This window comes from Ambystoma mexicanum, chromosome 3q, assembly GCF_040938575.1.
Source record: "Ambystoma mexicanum isolate Mex_15411 chromosome 3q, UKY_AmexF1_1, whole genome shotgun sequence".
NCBI classification, from domain to species: Eukaryota; Metazoa; Chordata; class Amphibia; order Caudata; family Ambystomatidae; genus Ambystoma; species Ambystoma mexicanum.
The window spans coordinates 165,791,389-165,818,839 of record NC_090926.1 but is presented as its reverse complement, the minus strand read 5'-3'; positions in this window follow the sequence as shown (position 1 = coordinate 165,818,839).

Below are 27,451 nucleotides of genomic sequence, written 5' to 3'. Positions count from 1 at the left end.
TTATAAATCTTTGTTTTACTCACAACCTTTCTCTTGGTCTCATTCCCTACTGGGGTGTGTCTTTTTATTATGAGTATATGTTTGTATTTTGGAAATGACCACCTTCGGAATGAGGAAACTCCTTTTTACGCTCTTGAAATTGGATTTACTCTTTAATCCAAAAAATGGGAGTAAAATACTCTCATGCCAAAATCATATCTAGAGCACTTATGACCACATCAGATTTTAGATTTCCTGTTGGTAAGGAATGAACTGATCCAACCAATGGCCCCCTTGGAGCAGCCTCCAATAATGGAAAGAGTTCTCAGAAGCCTCTCATGATAGAGAAGATCAAAAGCCGCTGATAGATCAAGTAACATCAGCAGCCCAGTCTTACTCTATTGATAATACCCAACATCTGAGTCTGAAGTCCCAACAAAGCACTCTCAGTGCCATAGTTGGACTGAAACAAAGACTGCCAAGGATGCAATGTATCAGAATGTACTAAATGCTCTTTGAATTGTATAGTGGCCACCATTCTTAATACAAAAGGGACATTTGTAATAGGTCTCAAGTTGCTAGTTACTTTAGGGTTCTGGCCTTGTTTTTTTTAGCAATGGCGTTATCACAATGTCTTTGAGTCGAAACAGTTTTATGGTGGAAGGTTGCATTAGTAAGTCGCGAAAGAAAAAGGGCAAATGATTTGACATTACTCAGAGTAAATTTGGATGAGATTATATCTCCAGCATGCATTTTCCTGAGCACACTTTCCATCTCTGCCACGGAGATAGGGTTAAACTTAAAAATAGGTTGCACATTTTATTCTCATGGACCTCAGACAAATTGGCAGCACATCCAAAACATTGTTAGCAATCCTGAAGTGAGCCAGCTTGATTTTATCTGCAAAGACCTGTTGTACTCTAACACAGTCTTCATTAGTTGGGACAAAGGACTTGGGTTGTGTGTGAGGTTTGTCCAGTTTTCAGACATTTTTTGAAAGGTTTTAGTATCAGCATTCTCAATGTGTTCATTAAAGAAGCTCTTCTTGGCTTTGTATATATTTCCAATATATAAGTAGTTTCCAGAGATTTCCAGGCAGTCCTGTTTTCATCAGTTCTATTTTTAGCCCACATTCATTCGGCCCATCTTTTATCTTATTTAAGATTAGTTAGAGCAGGTGTGAACCAACTATAGTGGTTCAGTGCATCTCTAACAATCTAAGATTTCATGGGGGCCACTCGATCCAACAGTTTGGTCAGGTGCATCCCATGCTTCTTTGGGGGATTTTGTTTCCTTGCAGAGTTAAGAGTTGACAGGGCAGGCATATCGGAACAGGTTTGCAGTACTTGTGGTGAGTTTAGTAGTGTTTGGAAGAGTGTGTTGCTTGCAGTATTTGTTGATCCCTGTTTGAATCCCTTTTGTCAGGTTGCAGTTTTTGTGATGTTTGTGGTGTTTCTTGATTCCTGTATTATTCCCTTTTTGCTATTTTTGTGTGATTTTTAGGCTCCTGCTCTGCAATCTTCAATTTGTACCCTTAATCCATTATAAGCGTTTTTAAATAATAAAAAAAAGAAATAGTCCCTCTTGTACTTCCTCTGCTCTTTTTTCCCTTTTGGATGAAAGATAATGACTTTCGACCAAATCAATTCAGTACAGAATTTCTCTAATTGCATACTGGCCTCACTAAATTCAAGTACAATTACTGAAAGGACTCTCACGCCAAATTATTTTCAAAAATACAAACATTACATGCAAGGAGTCTTACTTACCTATTCCTGTCTATTTCTGCCTATCTATGTTTCCATTGTCTGTGCTGTCATTGGTGCAAAACTAGATTATTGCATCGTTCTGTTCCTGTGAGCAATTAAGAGATCAAGCAACGCCTCCAGGTTCTCCTCAATTCTGCAGCATGTATTGTTACTAATACGCCTAGGTGGGCACATATTACCTCCTGCTTAGGAACTAACTCTGGTTCCCACTATGGGGTAGGGTCAAATTTAAGGAAATAAACTTAATTTATACAATTCCTCATGCCCCGGTTTATCTGAAGGAGAATATCTCCTGCAGGAGTCATCTCTGGCCTTGAGATCAGCAAACCTGCTTTCAGGCCTGATGTCCCATTAAAGATGTGAGAAGGCTCTAGGCTGCTCTTTTCAGGTTTTGTTTAGATATCTACCAACTCGTTAGCGCTCACAAATAAAATCAAATGATGTCACCCAAAATAAAAATAAAACATTTCATTTCGTTTAGAAAGCTTTGCATCAGCCCAGGGGTTTTTCTTGTGCTCTAAAATAATCAGTCATCTTCGTTATGGTTTGTGTATCTCAAGAAACCTTACTTACGATTGAGTCCTGCATGAGACCATTTGCTTCTCTTTTTCATTTGTTTTGTGTCTTGCACGCTGACATGTTGGACAACATGTCCTTTTATTTGGTGGGAGTGCCGGGGGAGAAGTTGAAGAGCAGGACCACTACTTCAACCTCAGTGACAGAGGTCGAGGTAGTCATGAGGAGAGGGAGACAAGAGTTTGAGGAGGCACAGATGGAGGGTGAAATGGAGCATTGGGAGGGGAGACAGTGGTTGACAAGCGGTAGGCAGAGCTTGAGGAAGTGGAACTGGGAGGTCCTTTGGAACAAGCCTTGTTGGGGCAGGGAGACCTTGGTCAGACTCGTGGCTGAGGGAGCTGGTGAGGTGCAGGAGGCGGATGTGGCTATCAACCACAATGAGGTTGTGGTAGCTGCAGGGTCAATCCAAAAGAACCTGCAGAACGAGAAATGTACATTGATCTTGAACTTGGTGGGAGGGCAAACAGAAGGGGGCAATGGGCATATGGGAGAGCTGCTATTGATGGTGCTGCAGAATATTGAAGACCACCAGGTGGAGGAGCCATAGACTGCCCTCTAGCAGATGGCTCATGAGGAGGAGAGTGGGTAACTGCACCATCATCTCCCCTTCTGAATGAGGCAAACCAGGCTTGTGTCTTCCTTAATAATGAGAAGGCGGGTTGGTAGTCATCCCCAACAATGGCATCACTGCCCATTTGGTCAAGGGTGTGGGAGTACTTCAGTTTGTCATAGGGTACGTCAATCATGGGAGTGAAAGGCATATTAAACTATTAAACACCAACCTCTGCAAGAAGACAAATAAGCCAGGTAAACCATAGAAGAATGCTCAAGGCACCATGCTGATGTGAATTTGAGAGGTGATTGTGCATGTGTGCATTTCAATCATTAAACTTATGTGAGGGTGGCCAAGAGCCTGTTTGTCACCCATGTCTGAGTGGCGTCTGGATGGGCGCAGCACAGGTAAACTATGAACTAAACAGGGTGGATTGTGTTTAAGGAGACAGATAATTATGCGGGAAGATACAGTTCGAATTTTTGTCATTAAAGGTAGCCTCATTCTAATGGCAGAGGTGTTGTGCAATAGTTTTTGTGTTGGGAACCAAACAACAGCCTGAACCACTGTCTCACAGACATCTACAATTAGATGACAACAAACAACCACAAATTGAACCCAGCCAAAACCGAAATAATGGTCTCACCCCCAGAAAGCAATGAAACCAATCCACAACTGGGCTGGCCGACAGACATGGGAACACAACCAGAGACTTCCGATGTGGTAAATAACCTAGGAATACTCATGGACAACAAACTATCCCTGGAACCACAGGTCAACGCAATCACCAAAAAGTTCATTTATCCCCTAAGACTCCACAGGGGATTACTCTCATACCTCTCCTTTTGACACATAACTCTTACAATCATATCCCTGATACAAAGAATAATTGACTATGCACACAACCTTTACTTAGCAATGCCTGAAAGACTCACTAGAAACTCCTATTGGCCCAAACCACTGCAGCCAGGATTCAACTGTGATTACAAATAGACCATATCACACCAGCTCTGAGAAGCCTTCATCAGTTACCAGTAAAAAAAATGCATCAAATTCAAAGCGCTCTGCATTGCCCATAAATCCCTACACAGACAAGGAGCTGAATTCCTCAAGGCCACGATCAGCCACTACCAGCCAAGATGGGACCTAATATCAAGCGACGACCTACAAATAGAGACAACAAAATACAAAAAGAGGAAATCTGGAGGAATAACATTCTCTCGCCTAATTGCTAACCTTTGGGACACCATGCCCACAGACATTAGTACCCCAGAAGACCACCTCATCTTCAGAAAATGACAAAAAATCTGGTTACTCAATAGACAATGACAAGCGCGAAGGGACAATGGCAGCAAAACATCAGGTACCAAAAGAAATATACTGTGGGGAATTCAACCATCCGCACGGTGGGTGTGTGCTTGCTTGGGCTTTTTTGAAATTTTAAATGAAATTGAATGATGGTAGATCAACCTCTGGAAAATGTGTGGGGCTAATCTGCACACATCTTCCTACGCTCACAGCACAACATACGCATAGACCAGTGTGCTCTGGGTGGACATAGCCTGCAGACGCAGTCCCCGCTGTCATATTTAGTTGGGATCTGACAGGTGGAGTACACAATGCATCTCCAGAAGGGGGAGGGCCACACCTTCCCCCTGCCATGGCCAGCCTAATTAACTAACAAAGGCGTCATGGACCCACCCTGTCCTTTTGTTGAGCCCTGTAGCTGGTGGCAGGATTCACATATTAATCAGAGTTTAATTTAAACAGGCCACCATGGGGCCTGGCTGCAGAGGCTAACAAAGGACAGAGCAAACCCCAACACCCTTTCATAAGCACTGTGTCAACTTGAAGCCAGCTCCCGCCCTCAGAATTGATTGACGGTGAAATGTCATGTTTGGGACTGCGTGTATTACAGTAGTCATCCCTGCAGGGGAATCCCATTCAGAAAGTATGAGAATGTGGTTTGGGGGACCCAGAGAGTCTGGTCGCGCCGCAGCTTCAAGGGAGTCCTGCTGCTTTAATCAGGAACCTCAGAGAGCTCCATTAACCAGAGAGACCCTTTCATCCACAACAGACAGGATGGGTGGGACTTAGTAGTACATGCTTTCACCCCTTTTACCTTTCTGTTGCAAAGCACTGTGGTTATGACCTCATGCATAGGGGAGATTGTTGGTGGAGACCATGGATTGGTTCATTAAGGCAGGCTTAGCCTACACCAATCCCGTGGTCCATTTGGCTTTACAAGAGGGCAGAGACACTCTTTTGGCAGATCCTCTGAAGACTTTGCAAGGAGTAACAAAAAAAACCTGGTGTTGGACCCTGACTGAAGGTACTGTCTGCCTTACATCTTTCACCAGTGAAGGAAGGCCAGGACTCCTCGACCAGTGCTTAGGAAATGCCGGCAAACACTGAGACGATTCCTGACACCGAGCCGCTGTGTAGGCCAGCCTGCAGCCATCCGTCTGGCCTCACTCACCGAACTGCCTGCCGCTAGATACCTGAAGCTGTCTTCCACCTTGAACTCTGTTGCAGGAGCAGCAATGTGCCCTGAAACAGACTCAACCCTGTCGAGCACCAAGAACTCCTACAGTACAAGGTACAAGGTACATTGTGGTTCTGTCCGCCCGGTCCTTCTCCGAAGGCCCCCAGTGACATTTTAAGAGCCATTGCTCCCTTTGTGTTGGGTTGAAGCCAAGTATCCTTGAACTATTGCAATTAATTACTGTACTGACTACCCTCCTGTCAGTATCCCACGTGCATCTCTTTTCCTTCTTTGAAACTGTCTGTCCTCTGCATTCATTTACAGGGTGGGTTGTATTTTGTAGTGTGCTAGAACTGTCTGTTGTGAAAATAAAGTCGATATTTGTATACAACCTCGACTGGACAATCCCATTTATCATTGGTTAATAATTGTATTTTCGCTGTGTTGCAACTAACCAACGATCCACAATCTTTCGGAGATAAGCCTGCTGTTCCATCCACGTTACCAAAACTGGACAAGGAGGCTTAGAATTTGATTGTGTTTCCAATCTGTTTGGATGCCTTCTGGGGTACTACAGGTCTGGGGCTGATTGATGGTTTAGAAACCGATATTCATTCCTGGACTACTGGTGCTCTGGATGTTGATTCGTCGCACACACTAAGGGACGTGGTCACAGATAACAGCAGCAAAATCCCAGAAGACCAGAATACCCCACCGCCCACATTGCACATCTCCCCAGTCATGCCCCACAAATAGAGAGATTGACGAAGAGTAGCCTGCCCAACAGCAGACAGACACAGGGGAAAACACACCACATGCAAATGTATGCTCTCAGGAAAGCTCAACCAGGAAACACATTAAATTGAAGTATCAGACTCACCATATCTCACCTACATAACTAAGGTAGCCCGGTGGCACACCACTTCCTCAATTTATTTGCAATACCATCCATGCGTCCATTTAACAGCCAACCACACTACAGGCCAAAAGGCAACTACTCTGACTAATCCCTGCAGAGTAATTAAGAACACACTAGGTACAACCAACCCTCTACCCTCGTAAAACCATGGGGGAAGTTAGCCTCCATGCTTGGAGAGGAGGCGGATGCTGGAAGGTACCATTGAGCGGCAACTGAAGAGAGACTTCAGAGGCACTGTCAAAACTAACCGATATACTAACCAAGTCCCCCTTTTCCTGCTCCTCCAACACAACCAATGCCACTATACATGAATAGGGGCTATCCACACTACACATAGACACATCTAGAATTAATATAACTCGCGTACTCAACCAAATCTATGCGACTCTGGAAATATCCTTAGAGGGAACATTATCCATAAATCCATAGAGACTACACAAAAGCACACAAACAGAATTCAATCAAACACCTAACCGACATCCATGACACTGGACCCTTTATTTATACAACTAACTGGTGTGCACGATCGTAACCCCACCCTAACCTCATACGACCCTCACACCTAACATTAAACACTAGCAAACATCCAAGGCACTGAGTCTTACCCTTACGATTACAACAAGCGGGGCCTCTCAACCTACTCCCACATGCAAGACAACGAACACAGACACCAGTTTCCCCTGGGTCTGAGCCTATCCTATCCTCACTAACACACCCAGCCCTCTTTTCCTGTAGAGCCATGTGAGCGCCTGGAGAAGGCTTTTGGGTGGTAGTGGTGTGCGGTATAAACCAACATAACCTAACACATGTGAGTGCATGGTGTGTGTAATTAGCCTGTGCCTTCCGCTAAATTATGAAGGGGCAGTGTGCGAGAGGAGAAATGGGTTAGCTGTAAAAACAACAATCTTTACATCCTGGGTTCCATCTATGTAAAAAGAGCAGTTCTACGTATCACCTAGATTCAAAGGGAAAGCAGAGCCTAAAAGGCATTGGAAGACTAAATGAGAACAGAATTAGGAAAACGCTTAGATATAAATGAGGAGCAGGGCCTAAAATGTGTGGACAGGCAATTAGTGTTTGGTGTTAACCCCTTATGCTATATATGGCTAGCTTGCCCAATTAGGCCACAACTCAGAATAAGGTTAGACTACACATTTAGGCCAAATGCAGAATATGGGAAGAGAGAGGAAAACATAACAGAAACAAAGAAAGGACAACACCCCCAAAGGCAGTCTTCTTTAGAAGTTGAACAAGCACAAAAAAAGATTTGGAAATCCCACTAAGAACACAAATAAAAGCCTCCAAAAAGACCCCATACGGGCTGGAAACTCCTTATCAGGTGCTTGCTGTACAGAATGCCTATGGACTACTAACAGCAAGCCAGGGAAAACCACTAACAAAGATGAGGCAGCCCTAACTCCCAAAGCAAATTGCTATTAAGATGGGGGAGAGAGGAAAAAGAAGCCAAAACTAATGAATGACTACACCCCCAATGGTAGTCCTCTCTAGAAGTTGATCCAGCACAAAAACGATTTGGAAATCCCACTAAAAACACAGACAAAACTCCCCAAAAGACACCAAACAGGCTGGAAGGGCTAATGGAGATTTATCGGATTCCACAGGGCAGTAAACTACCATGGTTTAGGCATGTCAAAACCATGTTAAATGATAAGGGGCTTGAGGAGTTGTGGGTCGATCAAGAAGTGTGGGGGTGGTTATAAAGCTTATGTCAAGAAACATTTTACAGAACAGACATGGGGCCTCATTACGACCCAGGCGGTAAGGGGTTTACGGCAGCGTAAACAGCGCCGACCCTTACCGCCTGAGTACGAGGTCCCTTAGCGCCATGGCGGATCCATGGCGCTAAGGGACCATGGAGTAATTAACGCCTTCCCCACTCCCATTATGCCCTATGGGGCAAAAATGGGAATGGGGAAGGGTAAATGGGGATTGGGGACTTACCGCCCCGCCAAGGTCGGAATGGGGCGGTAAGTCCGCCAACCACCATGGCGTAAACATAGTTTACGCCATGGTGGTAAAGTCACGGCCCAGGCGGTAACTTACCGCCTGGGTCGTAATGAGGCCCATGGTCTCAGATGATCGACAATTGCCTGAGGGGAGAAAAATCAACTGCCTATTTGTACTGCAAAAAAGAGTTAGGGGTGGAAGTATATTTGGATTATCAGTTGCCTCTGCCCTCAAATGCTGGTATGTAAAACTTTGTCTGGGCATTCTCCCGTTGGACAACCTATGTTCTTTTATGGCGCTCGGCCGAAATAAAGGAACATGATGATGGTAAAATGAATGTTGTGACTTGCCCTTTAAATTGCCCTGTGACTCTGCACAAGGCTAGGTGCAGTAGACAGAGTGCACCTGCTAACTCTACTTCGTTTGGGATAAAAGCCCTAGGGACACCGGAGCGTGGGGGATGAAAGAGCAAAATCATAAAGCTCTCTCTCTCTCTCTCCCAACTTTCCTCATGTGGTTGTACCACACATTATTAGTTGCAAAACCATGTGCATCTACTAGTGAGTTTATTTCATCGTCCTCATTATTCAAAAAATCACTGTCAACATTTCTTCTTGATTTCAACAGAGTGGATACATCTCTGAACATGATGAGAAAGCAACCACAAAAGATATATACCGAATTATCATAATAAACATTGTAAATGAACATTTTTTTCTTTCTTTTTAAACACAAAAATTCAGCTCCTGGATCACAATCCGCACCTATCTTCTCCACTGGAATGATCGTCGATTCCTTAAGGCATACTTAACTTTGCGCCTGCTCCTTTGCCTGTGGAGGGGTACTGGTATTTCTTTATGTATCACTAATATGCACCCAGTTCTTGTTGCTCTCCACCTTCATAGTAGTCAGAGTTGCGTATATCACCCCATGTGGCCCATGAAAACGTCACTCATTCCGGCCGCAAAATAAAGTCTGTATATAGATCAAGTCTCCCGGGAGTAGAGGTTGCTTGTGCTGATCGTCATTGCCCTTGCCACTTTCTCCTGCAGACTGTTGGTGAAAATACCCAACCTTTGAAGATATAATCTTGACACTTTTGGTCAAAGCCCTAGGGTACCCCTTAAACTCCTAACCTAGGACCTCTGTGGCCTTATGTGAGTCTGATGCAGTGAGTGCAGGTGAGAGAGGTGTGTGCACTGTACGCCGTGTCATGTTTTCGTGAGGCGTGAGGTGATGTTCTTTCCCTGGCTGATTTCTCAAATAAAACAACACCAAAGGCAAGCAGTAATACCATGACTTTCTTAAATCGTTTCACATTTTCGCCACCTGGGCCTTAAGGGCCCTGTTTAACCTTTCCAGGAATTTGTTGGCCCGTAGGTGGTATACCAAGCACAACCTGTGCTTGACGCCCAACAGCAAAGTAATTACTGCAAACAAGGTATTAAATAAATGGGTTGCATTGTCGGATTTCAAGACCTCAAAAAATCCTCACTGTGGAAATACTTCTCTCACCAGAAAGTTTGCTGCAGACTTAGCATCAGGGTGTACACAGGGACCAACCTCAAGCCACTGGGAGAATGGACAAACAATCAAATAAGATACCGGCAATTATTTCACCTCGTAAGCATGTCCACAAAGTCTATTTAGAGCTCGCAAAATGGCCTGGAGGGCCTCAGCAGATCTCCCCTTACCGACCTCATGGTGTTTACAGGAATTAATTATTTACAAACTATAAAGTTTCCTATGAATCGGCTTAGCTGCTCCTGGAGGTTTGGTATAAACCTCTCCTCCTGGATCTCTGCTGCAATTTGTCTTTGAGAAGTGTGTGACGGGTAATGTAGTTGCTCTAGAGCCACAAAAAGTAATTTTACGGGCATTACTACCTTCCCCGTCAACTCCTGTCTATACAGCAAATCCATGGATGAGAGGATACATCCTCTCTTTGACCAAAGCTCCTGTTCCTCTTTAGGTGCTTTTCCTTGCATTTTTACGATTTGAAACACTGGTACTGCAGTATATGGGTCTGGCAACTGGATCTGCTGCGACACGGTTTCCATTGTCTGGGAATCTGTAAATGATAAATATGCCACTACCTTTGCCGCCCTGTCTGTGGCATAATTTCCGAGTGCTACAGAGTTAGTACGGTTAGTGGGCGCAGTTAATTTCACAATACCTACTTTTATGGATAAAGTTAGCACTTTAATTAGTCTGGATAACAGAGCAGCATGCTGGACAGGGGTCCGTCAGATCTCCTAAACCCTCTTCTCTGCCATTTTGACAACCCCAAATGCACAGTGAAGGTTACACACGCAGAGTTAGAATAAATAATGACTGCCTTCCCCTTATCATTTCTAGCTCCTCTATAAGTGCCGCTAGTTCCACTGCTTTTACAGAGAAATGCAAAGGCAACCGTTTCTTCAGCCTGAACTCATATTCCCCATCCACAACGCCCACAACGGCAGCACCTGTATGCCACTCACCAGTGTCCTGATTAATTGTTGAGGAAACATCAACAAAAAGCACCTCACCTCCCTCCAAGGCATCCTCTTAAATATTCATCCTCTCTTCCTCTTCTCCCTCATAGGTTGTACAATCGTGGACAATGTCATCTGGGTTCACTGGCTCAGCTACAAATGTCGCAGGGTTGACTAGGTGAGGCCATACAGGATGTATCGATGCATTTGATAAAATAACATCGTACCCCAAAAATCTTTGGATCATCAAAGTCAACTTGGACTTCTGCAAGATCCCAAAGACTGCATACTCAACGTACAATGTCACAGGGCAACCCATGGTAAAGGTTGAAGATGTTTGAATTGCAAAAGCCACTGCCACTAAAACTTGTTCACAAGGGAACTGTCCCTGAATCACCGGGTCTAGGAGTCCGCTATAGTATGCTAAGGGTTTCTGGCCTAATGATGTTTGCTGGGTCAGGACCACTGGAAAGAAAGTTACCATTTCTTCAGACGATTCTATCGGACACTTCAACTTTTGTGCTTCCTTAAGCCCCTGTAGTAAGAGCCTCACGTAACTAGAGTAGTCAATGTTCCACATTGCTGCATCTGTTTCACAGTGATTGGCTGAGGCGTATTCTGAACTGCATTGGCTCTCTCTGGCATTACCTTCCTTCCTGCGAGTGATATCACTTGCCCCAAATATACTACTCTGTCTTGCAGTACTACAGTTTTTCTTTGTCCACGTTGTACCCCTTCTCCACAAGAAGGGTGAGGCGCGTTACTGAATCTCATCAACACTGCTCTTCTGAAGTGTGACCGACTAGCAAATCGTCCACGTACTGAATTACTGTTCTGGACATTGAGGAACCTGAAGGCATCCTCACCTCTCTCCCCAATATATCCTCCTCCGGGGTGGCCAGAGAAAGGCCATCACTCTTGGATCCTGACCCTGGGGTTGGATATGCAAGGGAGGATCACCTGGGTGGAGGAGACTTGGTAGTGGGGATGAGGCAGCCATAGCTGAGGAATAGTATCCCTCATGTCCCTTTCAGGAATAATCTTCTGTCCCCCAAGCCTTTGTAGGCTATTTTAGGGAGACACATCCTGACGGATCTATGTCATTATTGCGACGGCTGAAAATGCCGACTTTTTTTATAAACCCCTTTACACCAAATATATATCCGGGGAAACCCCCCCAGAGCCCCCTCCCCTAATAATATTATATTCTATTCTATACCCCCCCACATATATATGTGGTGTAAGGGGGGGTTAAACATTTTTTTATAAAGTCAGCATTTTCAGCCGTTGTAATTGTGAGGGCAACAATTTGGTACGATTTACCATCCTGACTCTATTAATACAGATACAAAAAAATACCAGTTGTGTACTGGGACGAGGAGGAGGTCAGCAAGAGTAATGCAGGACTTCCAATACTACAATGAGCAGTCTAGTCCTTTTTGGGCCAATCAACCGAGGGGGAACTTTAAAAGTAGGAAGCACTGGGAAAATGAACTGAGCTGTGGAAGTGGGGAGTATATGCAGCTGGAAGCAAAGCTGAAAGAAGCTTGAGGCCGGTGGCAAACTGAGAAGGGAACCAGCGTGACTAGACGAAAGTGTCGTGTGAGCCCGGGCTGTGAAAGAAGCATCAGTGGGGTGAGAAAAGTCACAGAGTGCCTCTGGGGAGATGGAGCAAGGCACTGCACGAGAGAGTGAGAGCTTGTGGCAGCCGGGGGCCTCACTGGATGCCGTAAGCTTCGACTAGTGAGTCAACCAAGCAAAGGGGGACACCGGGTTGGCAGGCGAGCACGTAAAGCCAAAAACAAATGCAGATTTGAATGAAACAAGTATGTTTTGGATACCGAACTGAGTGAAATTTAAAATAAGCACTTTTGAATACAGATCCAGTTGAAAGCAAGTTTTGTAATACTTTCTGAGAAAGGGAATTGTGTGCTTTTGGAAATCATGCATTGTTTAGCAAGTATTGGCAAAAGCCACAAGAATATAAGGAACTGTATGATATAAGAAAATAAGCATTTGGCAAGAGCCAGCACAATATGTGCAACAATTGATTGGTGGCAAAACAAGCCAAGATACAACATTAAGAGGAAGTGATATGAGAGTCAATGAAACACCACTATAAAGCTGAAGCATTCACAACGTGCCTGTGAAGCAGAAACAAGTTGTTAGGTGTATGGGTTGTGTGGCCAGTAATGGGTGGACCATGTGGTCCGACAACTGCGCCTAGACCGAGTCTACCCCTTTATCAGAAAGCTACTGAAAGCTGCTATAAAGAAGCTTGTGTTTAACGTTTGTGTGATCTGGCCTCAAGAAACTGAACTGGTAAAAAGTAACCAAATTAGTAGAGCTGCAGAGTGTTCCAAGGAATTGTATTGTTTTGGAAAACTAAAAGACTTGAACTCTTGGGGAAGGGAAATCCTTTGTATTGTGAACTGATTGAACATGGGGAAGGGAAATCCGTTTACAAGCCAAGAGCTGGAAGAAGCTCTGAGCTTTCATTTGAACACTATTTACATTGATGCTGACATCCCTACCCATTGTATACAAATTGACGTGAAGGCCAGAATAGGTTTTGGACACAGAAAGATATTTGCTTTGGACTTCCTGACACAGACTATCCTTCGTTTCCGTTAGGTAGGGAAATCCCACCTTGGCATAGGGCAAGTTAGACCTTTTCCAACCCACCTTTTGAGTTAAGTAAAGGTTTATAGTCCAAATGTTATTCTTTTGTCTGTGTCTACTTCCTGATGTCTTCACAACAAGTGGAAATTCCTGAACCACACTATTAAAAACACTTGGAGATTCACAGTACCCCTGGGGCAACCTTGTGTGCTCGAATCTCTGACAACGATACATAAACGCCATGAGGTACTAAGAATCTGAGTGTAAGAGGACCAAGAAAAAAAAGCAGTTTTTAAATCAATTGCTGTGAAGTGGGTCAACACAATAGGGATATTACAGAGAATGGCAGCAGGATTTTGTACCACTGGACATTCCACCTCAACAATATTATTAAGAGGGGGCAAATCCTGGGCCACCCTCCAACTGGACCCCTTTGCATCTTCATAGGATAGATGGCCATGTTACATGGGGACACAGATGGTTGTATTATGCCTTGCTTCAACAATGCCAGAATGGTCTCAAATGTCCTTGTCTGCCTCTCTAGACATGGGGTTCTGCTTAATCCACAGTAATACCGCACCAGGTTTCAATTTTATTTGCACTGTTCCAATACTCGTTAGAAGCCCCACATCATTAGGATTGCTGGTCCATAAATGGTCTGGCATCTTTTCCAAATCCTCCTTCCGATTCAGCGATGTATTTTTAATGATGAGCATGGTCTGTGGTACTTCCCTTTGCTCTATCGCTATCTGGCAAGGCACCCCAATCTCAAAAACCATCTCTCCTGTGTCTTCGGTATCTTTGAACAATTGCTTGTCAGACATGTCCCTTAGCGATAAGATCGGATCGATGCACATAACTGTGTGCCACTCTCCGCCTTCCTCATCAGTGCCTAAGAAAACCACTGGGTTCTTCTTTATCAATACTACCTCTAGGAGAATTGTAACAAGGGTGCCTGGTGTTACCTCCTGGGGCAAAACTGTCCGGAAAAATTCAATCAGTAGAAATTCAATTAGAAAACAATCTCAGCTTTAGAATGGCCTTCAAAACCTATCTCTTTTAGTAGCCGACTCTAGGCTACGCTGCTCTCTCTCCTCCACCAGCGCCATGATACCCACGAGTGAACGTGCACTTATTAAATAATCTTAACATAACATAACATAACCGCTGTGTCTGATTTCTGATCCCCAGAACCCAACTCAACAAAACTGGTCCTGGACTTTAACAAACTAAGGATGTTTTCATAAACGGGTTTGTTTAATTACTACGTGACCATTCATTTCACAGATTATGTTTTTTGTTTCTTGTTTTCCTCCCCTCTTTCCCCTTTGCCCCCCCCTTTTTCTTCCTACCAATGGTTTTGACTTATTAATTGAACATTGAAAATTGCAATGCATTTTTGGTAAACATTGGACATTATTTCGAATCTTCTTTGCCAATGGCACTGTCACACAAAAAAAGTTCTATTTTTGAAAAGAACTTTATGATTTATGCTCATACACACCCAGTCTTGAAAAGAACCCAAGAGGGTCGAAACACGTGTTGGCATTCTAAATGGGCTTTGTAAATATATCATGTGTTTGGCTTATGAAATGGGCTTTGTAAATATACCACATGCTTGATGGGCTTCTATAATTGGCTTTGAAAACATTTCATGTCTACAATTAAACAAGTAACCCTACAAGGGATGCATAGATTTTGTGTTGGCATTTTGTTCATCAGAAGAAATCTGCTTATGACTGTGGTACTGTTGTATACACTCAAATAGCGAAAGCGCACACTCCTTACAAAACATTGGGTATCTTATATTTAGTGCAGGTTGGGATTCTTCTGCATATGTACGGAGGTGCAGCAGTCACATCTCTCCAGGATCAACTTTTTCAGAAATATATAATATTTCTTTGTATTTTTAGAATCCGTAGCGCCCATTGCCTGGCAAATCCCACACAATGTTCACCCTCTTTTTTGGTAACGGGGGCCTGACTCATGAGGGTTGTAATAATATCAAAAGAACAGAAACTGAGTCAAAAGCTACCTCTCCTTGATAGCGCTAGAGCAGTTGTGGACAAGATTCCAAAGCCTAGTGTAACATAATTAGGTTGCACCAGTGGGGCACAGAAGTGACGCAAAAACAAATTTATTCTAGAAAAATGTACACAGTGAAAACATTTAGACAAGCCCTGACATGAGCCATACATTCAATGGTAGCTCATTACAAAACATCAAACACACTCTGATGCTTAAAGCAGTGTAAAAGTTTTTTTTTTTTTTTATTGAAACTTCAGCCATGGTATCACAACTAAAAGAAAGTTGGTCAGCCATAACTTTTGTTACATATAGAAAACAAACAAATCTGTTCTTCAAAGGAACGTCTCACAATCAAGTATCTAGATGTACTTGCAGACGCATACCTCGAGGTTTTTTTTAGCCTCTTGACCAATTGATGTACAGCCTCCAAGATTACATGTACATACGCGGAAATTTTGTTGATTAGTTGGTTCATTAATCAAGTGATAATTAATTTTACCTCAGGGCTTAAGAAAAATGGAGTCCAAGAAATTGACAATAGCACATGTGAGTTGAATGTCATGACCTGAAATTGCTCGGCACCACCAATTGGCCATGTCATTGTCCAGAGGAGCATATTTCCCAAGATGACATTTTCACCCCAACACATGCTGTTATTAGATGATAAGAAGTTTCCGTGTCGTTGCAGCAGAATCGGCATATGTTGTCAGCAATGTCCTTGATTTTACGTTGCCACAGCATTTCTTTAGATTGAATGGCGTTCAGCCGAAACTTCAAAAATCTTTCACGATATTGTGAGTTTGGACATTTTACTAAATATCGACAAGGTTTGTTCAATTTATGAACTGTGGTTTCTAATTTCAGCGTGGATTTCAGTTTGTTTCGAAGTTCTAAATTTCAAATCCACGACCAATTGTCAAATTTGGCCTTTGCCAACTGTGGTAAGTTAATTAATTTGTCGATTGATATGTCAGCGCTGTTTAGGTAGGTTGCCAAGGCAGTTTTCCAGGCACGAAGTAGATGGTTATTGGTAACTACATGTTTCTCAACCAGAATTTGGTAAGCAGGGGACGGTGCAGCTACGCACATTTTCCTCCAGACAGTCAATGATTTCCAGATTACAAAAGAATGTAGGGAGTTCAAAGATAACTCATAGTGGATCGCGGTGATGGATACATAGTTTGGAAGTCTTAAGACACGCCTCCAGAATATTGCCTCAAGTTTATGCCAGATCTGTGCGGCCAAGTTCCATCCGGCCTCTGCACCAAAGGCGATTGCTGGAATTACCTTTTGGACATAAAATATCAAAACTGGTGACAGACTAAATTTTCCAAATTCTCTGTTTATCTTGGCCCCTTGGATTGCGAACTGGTTCATTCGTGCGATCAGGTCTTGCATCCAATCGTGTTCATTGATGGAATTATTGAACATGATGCCAAGATAGCGGATGGACTTCACTAATGACAGGGTGTTATTCTCAATGGTCCATTTAAAGGCTTGGTCTTTCCGTGATGTTATTGTACCATTATCTTAGTTTTGTCGACATTCAAGTTTAGGTCATTTTGTTTTAGGTAGTGACTGAGACTACTCAGCAGCTGTTGAAGACCTATCTGGGTACGATCAATTAAGACGAGGTCATCCGCGTATGCTATGCAGTTTATCGGAGTGTTATTGATTTTTGGAGAAAAGCACTGGACCCGGTTTAGGCAGGTTGGGATGTCTGCAATAAAGAGCTTAAAGAGCTCAGCTGCCAAAGGGCAGCCTTGCTTCACACCCCTATGTGTAGGAATTTTTGGTGACAAGTCGCCTTGGTTGTTGAGCCTTACTTGAATTGATGTACCGAAATGTAGGGCTTGAATAGGTTCCAATATAGATTTCGGACAATTCCAGGCTTGGAGTTTTGTCCACAGCAGATCACGATTGATCATGTCAAAAGCTTGACGTAGATCAATAAAAGTAAGGAATAGTTTTTTCCCTGATTGCAAAGTTTCCAGCTTTAAAATAGTCAATATAAGTAAGTTGATTTCCACCCCTACTCCCTTAGTGAATCCTGTTTGTCTGATGTCTAGGATCCCTGCGTGCGAAGCCCAACCTTCAAGTTTTTGGCGAAGTGACGAGCCCAAAATTTTTCCGATAGTATCGAGTAGGGCTATCGGGCGATAGTTGTTTGGGATCGCTCGATTTCCCCGCTTGAATATTGGGACCACGATTGCCTCCAGCCATGAATCAGGCATTAGCTTTGTGGATTGAATCGTTTTTAACAAGGCTTCTATCAAAATGGCCCATTGCCGGGCGTGTTTTTTCAACATGATGTTAGTAATCATGTCAGGACCTGCGGCATGGGAGTTCTTCAGAGTCATGATCATTTTCTCTATTTCGATAACAGACATGGTTACCTCCCAGACAACACCGGAAGGCTTGAAGTCTGAATTGCATTCTGTTTCGGGCAACTGGTACACTTCAGCAAAGTGCTCTGCCCAGGTTGCACTGTTGATTTCATTGGATATGTGAGCCGAGCAACGGGAATTGCCAGAATTTAAGATGTCCCATATCTGCCGGGTGTTTTTGGTTACTAAAATTTTCATCATTGCTTCAGCCTTATTTTGGTCAATGATCATTTTATGTGATTTCAGCCAGTGACGATACACCTGATGCCTTTGTTTAATTTCTTTTCTGAGTGTCATGGCCATCGAGTGTGATTATAAGAGCTTTTTCAGCTGTCGTACATCAGCTCTCATCGTTTTCTTTTGTGCCGAAATGATTGTGCTTGACAAATGTTTGTGAACTATTCCCATTGATCGGGCTGCGATGGAGGTGGACATCATGTTGCTGACCAGAGGTGCAGAATTGACGTTTTGATCTGCATAAAGATTGTATAGGTGGTCGCTTAGTGCATGGAGTTTTGGACCGTTTATTCGTAAACGATTACCTCCTGCATTTACTGTGATAGGAAGTCCATAGTGTCCTTCGGATAGTACCCACTCCAGAGTACATGAGAGGTGTAAGAGATCATGATCGCTATTCTGCATTTTGACAACCGTTAAGTTTGTTATCTTGTCCATCATGTTTAGAGACACCCAAAAGTAGTCCAAGATACTATGAGAAGTGTCACGATGCCAGGTTGAAGATGGAGGATCATCTCCTTTAACATTTCCGTTCACCAAGTGGCAGTTTCGATTTTGTAGAGCCTTCATCCAGGCCTTGCTTCGGCAAGATAGCTCGTGTTCGCCAAGGGGCAAGTATACTTGTCGACTGATGTCAAAGCCAAACCAAGTACAGTTCAGATCCCCACAACAGATTATTTACAAATTTCTGTATTTTATAACAGCGTTGTCTATAAGGCTAGTAATGGCCTTCAGAAATGTGGCAGTACTGATTTTGTACGGATTCCAGTATCCGTTAATAATCAAGAGATTATGGCGCTCATCTATGGTGCCTTGAGTCGATTGCATGTGGATCCCCTGAGTAAAGGCGTTTGGATTTGAGACTTCCATAGTTTTCCATTGGTTGTTGACTTTGGTCATTGTTAGTAGCCCAGAATAAGGGCGACCTTGTGGATTCTTTACGGCAGGGTTCAGGTGAACTTCAAAGCCGTCTCTCATTGGAGCCTCTACAAGCCACATTTCTTGTAGACAGATTACAATCACGCGCTGAAGGTCAATTTCGAAGTTATTGAAGAGGTGTATAAATCCTCTCGTATTCCATGATAAAATCTCCCACCGAGGTTCACAATCAGATAGTTGTGGCTATTGTTTCGTGTTGCGGGAGCGGGGGGTTTGATTATTCCAAGTTGACTTTCGACTATTCTGAAGATTTTGATTGTGTCGTAATGAAATTGCCGCAAGTGACTGCCTTAGCTCCTTGTAGCTTATGGAAGCGTCAGCCTTAGATGAAGGCGAGGAGGAGCTGATGTTAAGACTCTTTGTGGGTGCCGGAGGTTCGGTCGAGATGTCAAAACCAAATGCCAGTAACTCGTCAGAGGCACGCAACATAGTGTTTCGTACAGAGGCAGAGGGAATATGCAAAATAACCTGGTCAGCCGTGTATTCAGTTGGATATTCGACAATCTTAATATCGGCTGATTCGATTGTGCGTAGCGATGGAATGCATTTGAGTAGTCTCATCACATTTGCACGGTTGAGATTGATGTCATTATCATCGTCTTGAATGTTTTGAAGACGCAATTTCCCAATTTGTACAGTCGAAGAGGAAGAGAGATTTTGGTGAGCTCTAGAGACATGGTACACCTTCTTGCTTTGTTGTTGTTTAGTACATTTGGGGTTCCATCTAGATGACTGAACGAATACATGTGCAAAGTGATCACGTACACTGTGAGTTTCATTGCCAGTGCGTGAGCACAGAGCCGCTAACGCGGACCTTCGGTTTATAGTAGGTTTAGACTGACCCTGAGCAGCAGGAGGGAGAGAGCGTATGCCATCAATGGCACTCACATTTTGTCTCTCAAGTGAGGCTTCCTGGTCAGAATAAGTAGAGAGATTGCAGAGATCTATTTCAGGATCACTCTCGGAGCTTACGATTGTCTCACTTACAGACTCAGTTCTTCGTCTTTTCGATGAGGGATGGACCAATGCACGAGTTGGTCTTGCAGTTTGTGCAGATATGGGCGGAACTTTGGCTGCGACTTCTTTTGGTATGGTTGTTCGTGTGAACAAACTCAATTTTGTCGGCGAAGGTAGATTTCTAATGAATTTTATTTGTTGATGTTATTGTCTTTCGATTTGTCGATGGCACCATGTGAGCGTTTAGAATTTGTCTTACTGGCGGCCCGTAGACTCTTCACTTTTTTGAGAGAATTAGCTGTAGAATCAGGAAGAGAAAGGGTTATTGATTTTGCGGCTCCTGCAAAAATGCCAAATGAGATTGGCATCCCCTGCGAGATTGAAGGTGCAGAGGCCGGGTTCCTGTCTTTGGGAAGAATTGCTGCAGATTGGGCCGTGTCAGAGACCGCCCCTTTTGAAGTCTTACTTAAAGAATTTGATTCCTTTTCAGTATTCTCCTTTCTTGATTTCAAATTTTGTTGAGAGTCATCAAGATGCGACTGACTACCTATCGAAATAGGCGTCAGTGTTGAAAGATTAAGTTGCCCATTTTGAGACGCAGTTGAGGATGCCAAAAGATTCTTTCCCGAGTTAGAGATTTGCCCCGGAGCCAAGTTTGGAAGAACATTTGTCTCACTTTCTGTGAGAGACTCTGTTGCTAGAAGTTCTGGGACTTTGATGGGTGGTGGGTGTTGCAATACTGAGTGTGAAAGGACGGCGTCCACATTGTGCCGCATCCACTTTAGGGCTTCCAAGAGACCTTCCGATAAGGTGTCGTTTTGGCAATGATGGCATGCAGCTAAGTCTGTCAAACGTTCCTGCCACCGAGTCATGAGATCGGCTTCTCTCAAGATCTGATTTTTCAGAAAGTTGTTAAAGTTTTCGGTTTTCGCCATTTTGTCGGATAAGACTGCGATTAGGGCTGTTTGATCTTTTAAGGCGTCATGAAGTGATTCATATAGTTTTGTAAAGGGAATCATTGCCATCGATGTCGCAGCAAGCACATTGGTGTACAACTGCGTGGCTGCTGCAGCCGAGAGACTGGGTTTCTGAGATGACGATGAGGAGCCATCGACACAGGAGTGTGAACTCGAGGAAGTCGCCTCATGTGACGCAGCTTGGGCGCTTGATTGGACTTTTTTCAGATGATCTGCCAAATATTTCTTCGACAAGGAGGAACAGACTCGAGGAGTACTTGTAGACGCCAGGTTTGATAATCGGGGACCTTTAGCAACACTTTTGTTTGTAGACACGTTGGTATTTGTAGCAGGCTCTTCGTCGGCAATATTAGGTAAATTGCTACTCAGGTCAGCCCCATCGATGTTTGATGATGAGTGGTCTTGCCGTGAGCGATTTCCCTGAGTGACCAAGACAGCTGATTCTGTTGAATTTAGCTGTGGCGTTGTCCGAGAACAGGTTTGATGACGTTGGTCGTAGTAAGTCAGCAGCCTTTGTTTTGCGGCGGCATAGTCCACATCTATTTGTGCCAGCAGACGTGCCTCACGGCCTTCCATATTTAGATTTGTACTTTTTTTTCTGATGTTCTCGCACTGTGTTCCTGCAGTGTGAGATTTGTTGGAATTGTGAGGCGGCGCAGTTTGAATATCCTTGAAGTGATTGTTGTCTAGACCTTTAAAGATATCGCATGCCTGATGATTGGCAGGTGTTAAGGGTTCCTTGTCGCTGTTTACTTCGGGTACTAATATAATAATGTCCTGAGGCTGTTTCCTTGATGCTATAGACGTTCGATTTAGAGTGGAACAGTCTATAGAGGAATGCATGCCAGGTGGATCACGTAAATTGCGCGTGCATGTTGTGATTTTTGAATTTACAGAATCATCGTTTGACAATCGAGGGGTTGGAAAAGCCGACTTTATAGACGTGTTAATGGACACGAATGGTTTATCGCTCTTACTAGATGTTACGAGTCGCTTTGAAGCAGCAATTGGGATGGCAGTATGGGGTGTGTAAGGTTCAGCCGGAGTATTTACAATTTGGAGGTCGGCTTCAATCATTTCGACGTCAGTCACGTCAAAAGGCGAATAAAAGACTTCAGAACTATTGATTAACGAAGTGGGTGATTTGTTGTCTCGCGGCAATGGAGTGGCAGGATGGATGAGTAATGCAGCTGCTATAGAATTCCCTTTGCTGCTAGTGGGATCATTCTGCTTGTTAGATTCGTCAAGTAGAGAAACTGACACCAGTGGGCATTCAGGTGAGCGGACAGAAGAGAAAGAGGAGGTTGGAATGGAAGGCCGTAACGGCTCTTCGTAGGGCACATGTGACTGCTTGCATAGGTAAGTTACGAAAGCCTTATTTGCAGTGTTCGCAATGATTTCAACATCTGGTTGGGAGATGTCAGTTACCTCAACTGGTACGTGGGACGTGTTGACAGACATTTTTGAATCAGTAACAGCAGGTTCATTGGGCGTGGATATATGAGAGGCTGTAGGAATTTCTAGGCACATGTTTACTTCTACAGGGTCCGGAAGCCCGTCTCCCCGCTCGCTTAACTTTACTGTTTGAGAGCCACTTGCCGCTTTCATTGCTGTCCACGGATTTAGCATCCGCCGATGCTGGAGCGTTTTCTTCCTAGTTTGTGGTCCTGTGTTTGCAGTCATCAAGGGCGCCGCTCCTCCGCTCACCAGCTAAACAGCGAAACAGAAACACAGCCCTTTGCTCCACAGGGCTTAGCGCCGCAAGGGCGCGGCACAGTCAAGTTTATACAAACACGTCGGCGTGTTCGTTCACCGAGGCAGCAGCAGCAAGGTGATCCTTTAAAGGGACAGCTGCATACGGTGATCACTCGCTGGTAGGAATATGGCGAAACAGAAACACAGCCCTTTGCTCCACAGGGCTTAGCGCCGCAAGGGCGCGGCACAGTCAAGTTTATACAAACACGTCAGCATGTTCGTTCACCGAGGCAGCAGCAGCAAGGTGATCCTTTAAAGGGACAGCTGCATACGGTGATCACTCGCTGGTAGGAATACGGCGAAACAGAAACACAGCCCTTTGCTCCACAGGGCTTAGCGCAGCAAGGGCGCGGTGCAGTCAAGTTTATACAAACACGTCGGCGTGTTCGTTCACCGAGGCAGCAGCAGCAAGGTGATCCTTTAAAGGGACAGCTGCATACGGTGATCACTCGCTGGTAGAAATACGGCGAAACAGAAACACAGCCCTTTGCTCCACAGGGCTTTCTTTAAACCTTTAAAGAAATAACAGCACTACGCAAAGGCACTTTTCTCCAGCAAAATACACAGCTTGCTGCACAGGAGAGGGATATAAAATGACTGACTGAACTCGCCACTGGTAAAAATTAATGTTAACATCTAATTTCCTATCATGTTTCTATTCTGACTTGTGTTTATTAGAAATTGTAGTCATATTTTTAAACACAACTACAACTGGTTGTCTAAATGTTTTCACTGTGTCTATTTTTCTAAAATAAATTTGTTTTTACTTCACTACTGCGCCCCACTGGTGTAATCTAATTATGTTACACTAGGCTTTAGAATCTTGTCCACAACTGCTCTAGCGCTAGCAGGGAGAGGTAGCCTTTGACTCAGTTTCTGTTCTTTTGCCATTGCCTTGTGTGCCTGTTCTACACTCTCCTTTTCTTGCACCAGTTTACAAAAATGCAAAATGAGTGCCTGAATCTCTGGCCAACTCTTGGCCTCCATCCCTACCACCTTCTCTACTTTGGGACATCCCTTCTTTAGCATGTGGTAAAAAATTGCCACATTCTTGTTCCACGCTTCTCCCGTCTGCGCCCACCACATCTCCTGAATGAACTGGATGTGTGCGACAGGATCATCCAATTTCATTGCTTTAACTAAAATAGAATTTATATCCAGCATATAGGGAATCCATAATCCGCAGGGCCCCCCATATCTGCACCCTGTAATTATTAAAAGCTGCTCAATCATGGGCATTTGTATGCAAATGAACTCCCGGATATCCTGATCTCCTCCAAAGCTCATTGGACCGCTCCACCATCAGAGCCATGAATACGATTTTCATGTCCCCTATGGCCAACATGAAACTGGCGGTGTATTTCTCTAATGCATATATCTACATCCCACCCCTGCAGTGAGCAAAGACAATGGGCCTCATTACAACTCAGGCGTTAAGGGTTAACGCCACCGTTAACCCTTAACACCTGATTTCCACCTTAACGCCTGCTTTTTGCAGGCGTTAAGTTCCATGGTGCTAAGGCACCTTGGTGCTAATTACGGCACCGTAATTTACGGTGGCCCTCATTACGACCCTGGCGGATTTTTTCCGCCATCGACGGACTTTCCGGCCATGGCGCAAAGTCCCTTTACGCCATGGCGGATGGCGGACTTACCGCCCCATTCCGAGGTCGGCGGGGCGGTAAGTCCCCATTGACCCATTTACCCTTCCCCATTCCCATTTCGGCCCCATAGGGCTCAATGGGAGTGGGGAAGGAGTTAATTACGCCACCGTAAAATACGGTGGCGTAATTAACACCAAGGTCCCAGAGCGCCATGGATTTTTCCGCCCGCAAAAAGCGGGCGGAAAAATGACCATGGCGCTCCAGGAACTCGTAGTTGGCGGTAAGGGGTCCGCGCAGCTAACGCTGGCGCAGACCCCTTAGCGCCAGGGTCGTAATGAGGCCCGGTGCCGTAATTAGCGCCTTCCCCACTCCCATTATGCCCTATGGGGCAAAAATGGGAATGGGGAAGGGAAAATGGGAAATGGGGATTTACCGCCCCACTCACCTTGTAATGGGGCGGTAAATCTGCCATCCACCATGGTGTAAACGGAGTTTACACCATGGTGGTAAAGTTGGTGCACTTAGCACCAAGGTTGTAATGAGGCCCAATGTCTTCGGCAAGTTATTCCAGTCCTTGTGTGACCATGGGCACACTTCGCCCTTCCCAGACCCTTCTGGAGCAAAGAGAACTGGATTACACCCACTTTTAATGGGGCTTTCACCACCTATCCCCTCCTATACACTACGGCCGTGCGAGTATCATGATGTGTCCTATGACTCCACAGTGTATTTTCTGTCATTGCTACTCGAACGAGAGGCAGGGCGGCTACACTCTGCTCTCTCTGCTCAACATCGGATTCCCATTCACCTTCATCTCCTACTCCTGTTACCACTTTCCCTGACACTTCTACAGGCACCAAAGCATACTTAGCACTGCCGGAGGCTTCCGGCTTGCGTTCTCTCTGCTTGAATCCTGTACCCATAACAGTATCTCTGTTCTCCAAGTCCACATTGACCTCTTTGATAATCAATTTATCTAACTTAACAAGAATGTATCCATGCCTCCACCTTCCTTCCTCTACATCCCTTACCTGGCTACTCCTTTGAACCTGCCCTTCATTTCTCTGCCGCCATAACAACGTTACCTCTTCCTCTGCTTGCCTCAGTACTTCTTGCACTTTTTCCCGCTGTTGTGTCTCTACCACTCTTCGCAACCTATCCTCTATCCGAGCCGGAAAAGGCCTAATCCCCTCCTTCTCCCACATTCTCAATTCTTCATCTACTCTTCTAGATGCCGGCCTCACTCTCTCGCATTCTTCCACCCTTAATCTCTCTGCAAACCTAGCAGTCGTGTGAGTTATTCACTTTTGGCTCTCCATTCCTAACCTTTCTGCAGCCCTAACCATTGAAGGAGTTACCCTTCCACTTTCCTCAATATCCCAAATGTTCAAACTCACGGTCTGTATACCCCTGTGTGGGCAATAATGAATAGCACCCATATACGGGCAATGCAGAAGGAATTCCTGCACCCTCCTTTTTCGGCTCCTCCTCTGAGACTTTAGCACTATGGGTCTTCCCTCCTTTCTCATAGATCCTGCATAACTCTAAGATGTTTAACCGCTCCTCTAATTTCAGGTCCTTGTGCCTTGTAGTTAAAAAAAAGTATGCAGGTTCTCCAATTTCCCCTTATCATCGGTCCCCTCGATAGGCCAAGCATTTAGCATTTTACCCTTAGTTTGCCACAGTCATTCCCAATGGTATTTTAAAATCTTCGCCTTATAACCAGGAAGTACCTGACACAAATGATTCAGCAGAGTTTCCATACTCCAACCCAATTTACCCAAAATAATTTCACCAAAAATAACACAGAAGCCGAACCTGCTGCACACCAAAAGAACCTCCCTTTTTACCCCTTCCCACATTCTTAGTTTTCCCCCACAATCACTCACCTTACTCGCTTTCACCACGCTCACCTCACTTAGCTAGCCACTTTAATTATACTTGTCTCTCTTACACAAAAGACAGCGGCCCTCATTACAACTCAGGCGTTAAGGGTTAACGCCACCGTTAACCCTTAACGCCTGATTCCCACCTTAACGCCTGCTTTTTGCAGGCGTTAAGTTCCATGGTGCTAAGGCACCTTGGTGCTAATTACGGCACCGTAATTTACGGTGCCGTAATTAGCGCCTTCCCCACTCCCATTATGCCCTATGGGGCAAAAATGGGAATGGGGAAGGGAAAATGGGAAATGGGGATTTACCGCCCCACTCACCTTGTAATGGGGCGGTAAATCCGCCATCCACCATGGTGTAAACATAGTTTACACCATGGTGGTAAAGTTGGTGCACTTAGCACCTCAGTTGTAATGAGGGCCAGCATCTTATCAAAAAATACTTGCCGGACAATGGGCCTCATTACAACCTTGGTGCTAAGTGCACCAACTTTACCACCATGGTGTAAACTCTGTTTACACCATGGTGGATGGCGGATTTACCGCCCCATTCCAAGGTGAGTGGGGCGGTAAATCCCCATTTCCCATTTTCCCTTCCCCATTCCCATTTTTGCCCCATAGGGCATAATGGGAGTGGGGAAGGCGCTAATTACGCCGCCGTAAATTACGGCAGCGTAATTAGTACCATGGCAGGTTAGCGCCATGGATTTTAACGCCTGCTAAAAGCAGGCGTTAAAATCAGAATCAGGCGTTAAGGGTTAACGGTGGCGTTAACCCTTAACGCCTGAGTTGTAATGAGGCCCAATATGTCTGAGATATCTCCTTCACTCGAGCATAGAAGGAGCACAATGTTTTCTACTACAGCACAGCTGCTCTCGCTCTCTTCATCACTGGTACAGTCTTTTCTACTACAATACCTTCTTTCCCTGACTATAGGAAGTTTACCCTTCACTACTTTGACTAACCAAGCAAAGCAAGGTGAGGGCTCTGTCTGCACATTCAATACAAAATGAAGGGTGCCAAGGGTCTAATTAAGGAAGGAATATACGGGTGGATTTACCACACGATGCCACCTCACCTGTCAGGTGAGGGCTTCAGCCAACCAGACAAGCACACTGAAAGGTATCAAAGCAAACCTCACAATGGGCGTGTGGGATACCACCTCACACCTCTAAAATAACAAACTAGGTAACAATGTATATAAAGGCCTTACAACGAAAACCAGTTCACTTACTCCTTCAAAGCATTCACCCTTTCAAACCCCGTAACCTCGGATAACTCCAAACAAACACTCCGATTCTACTCTTACCAAACCCCTTAAATCAAAT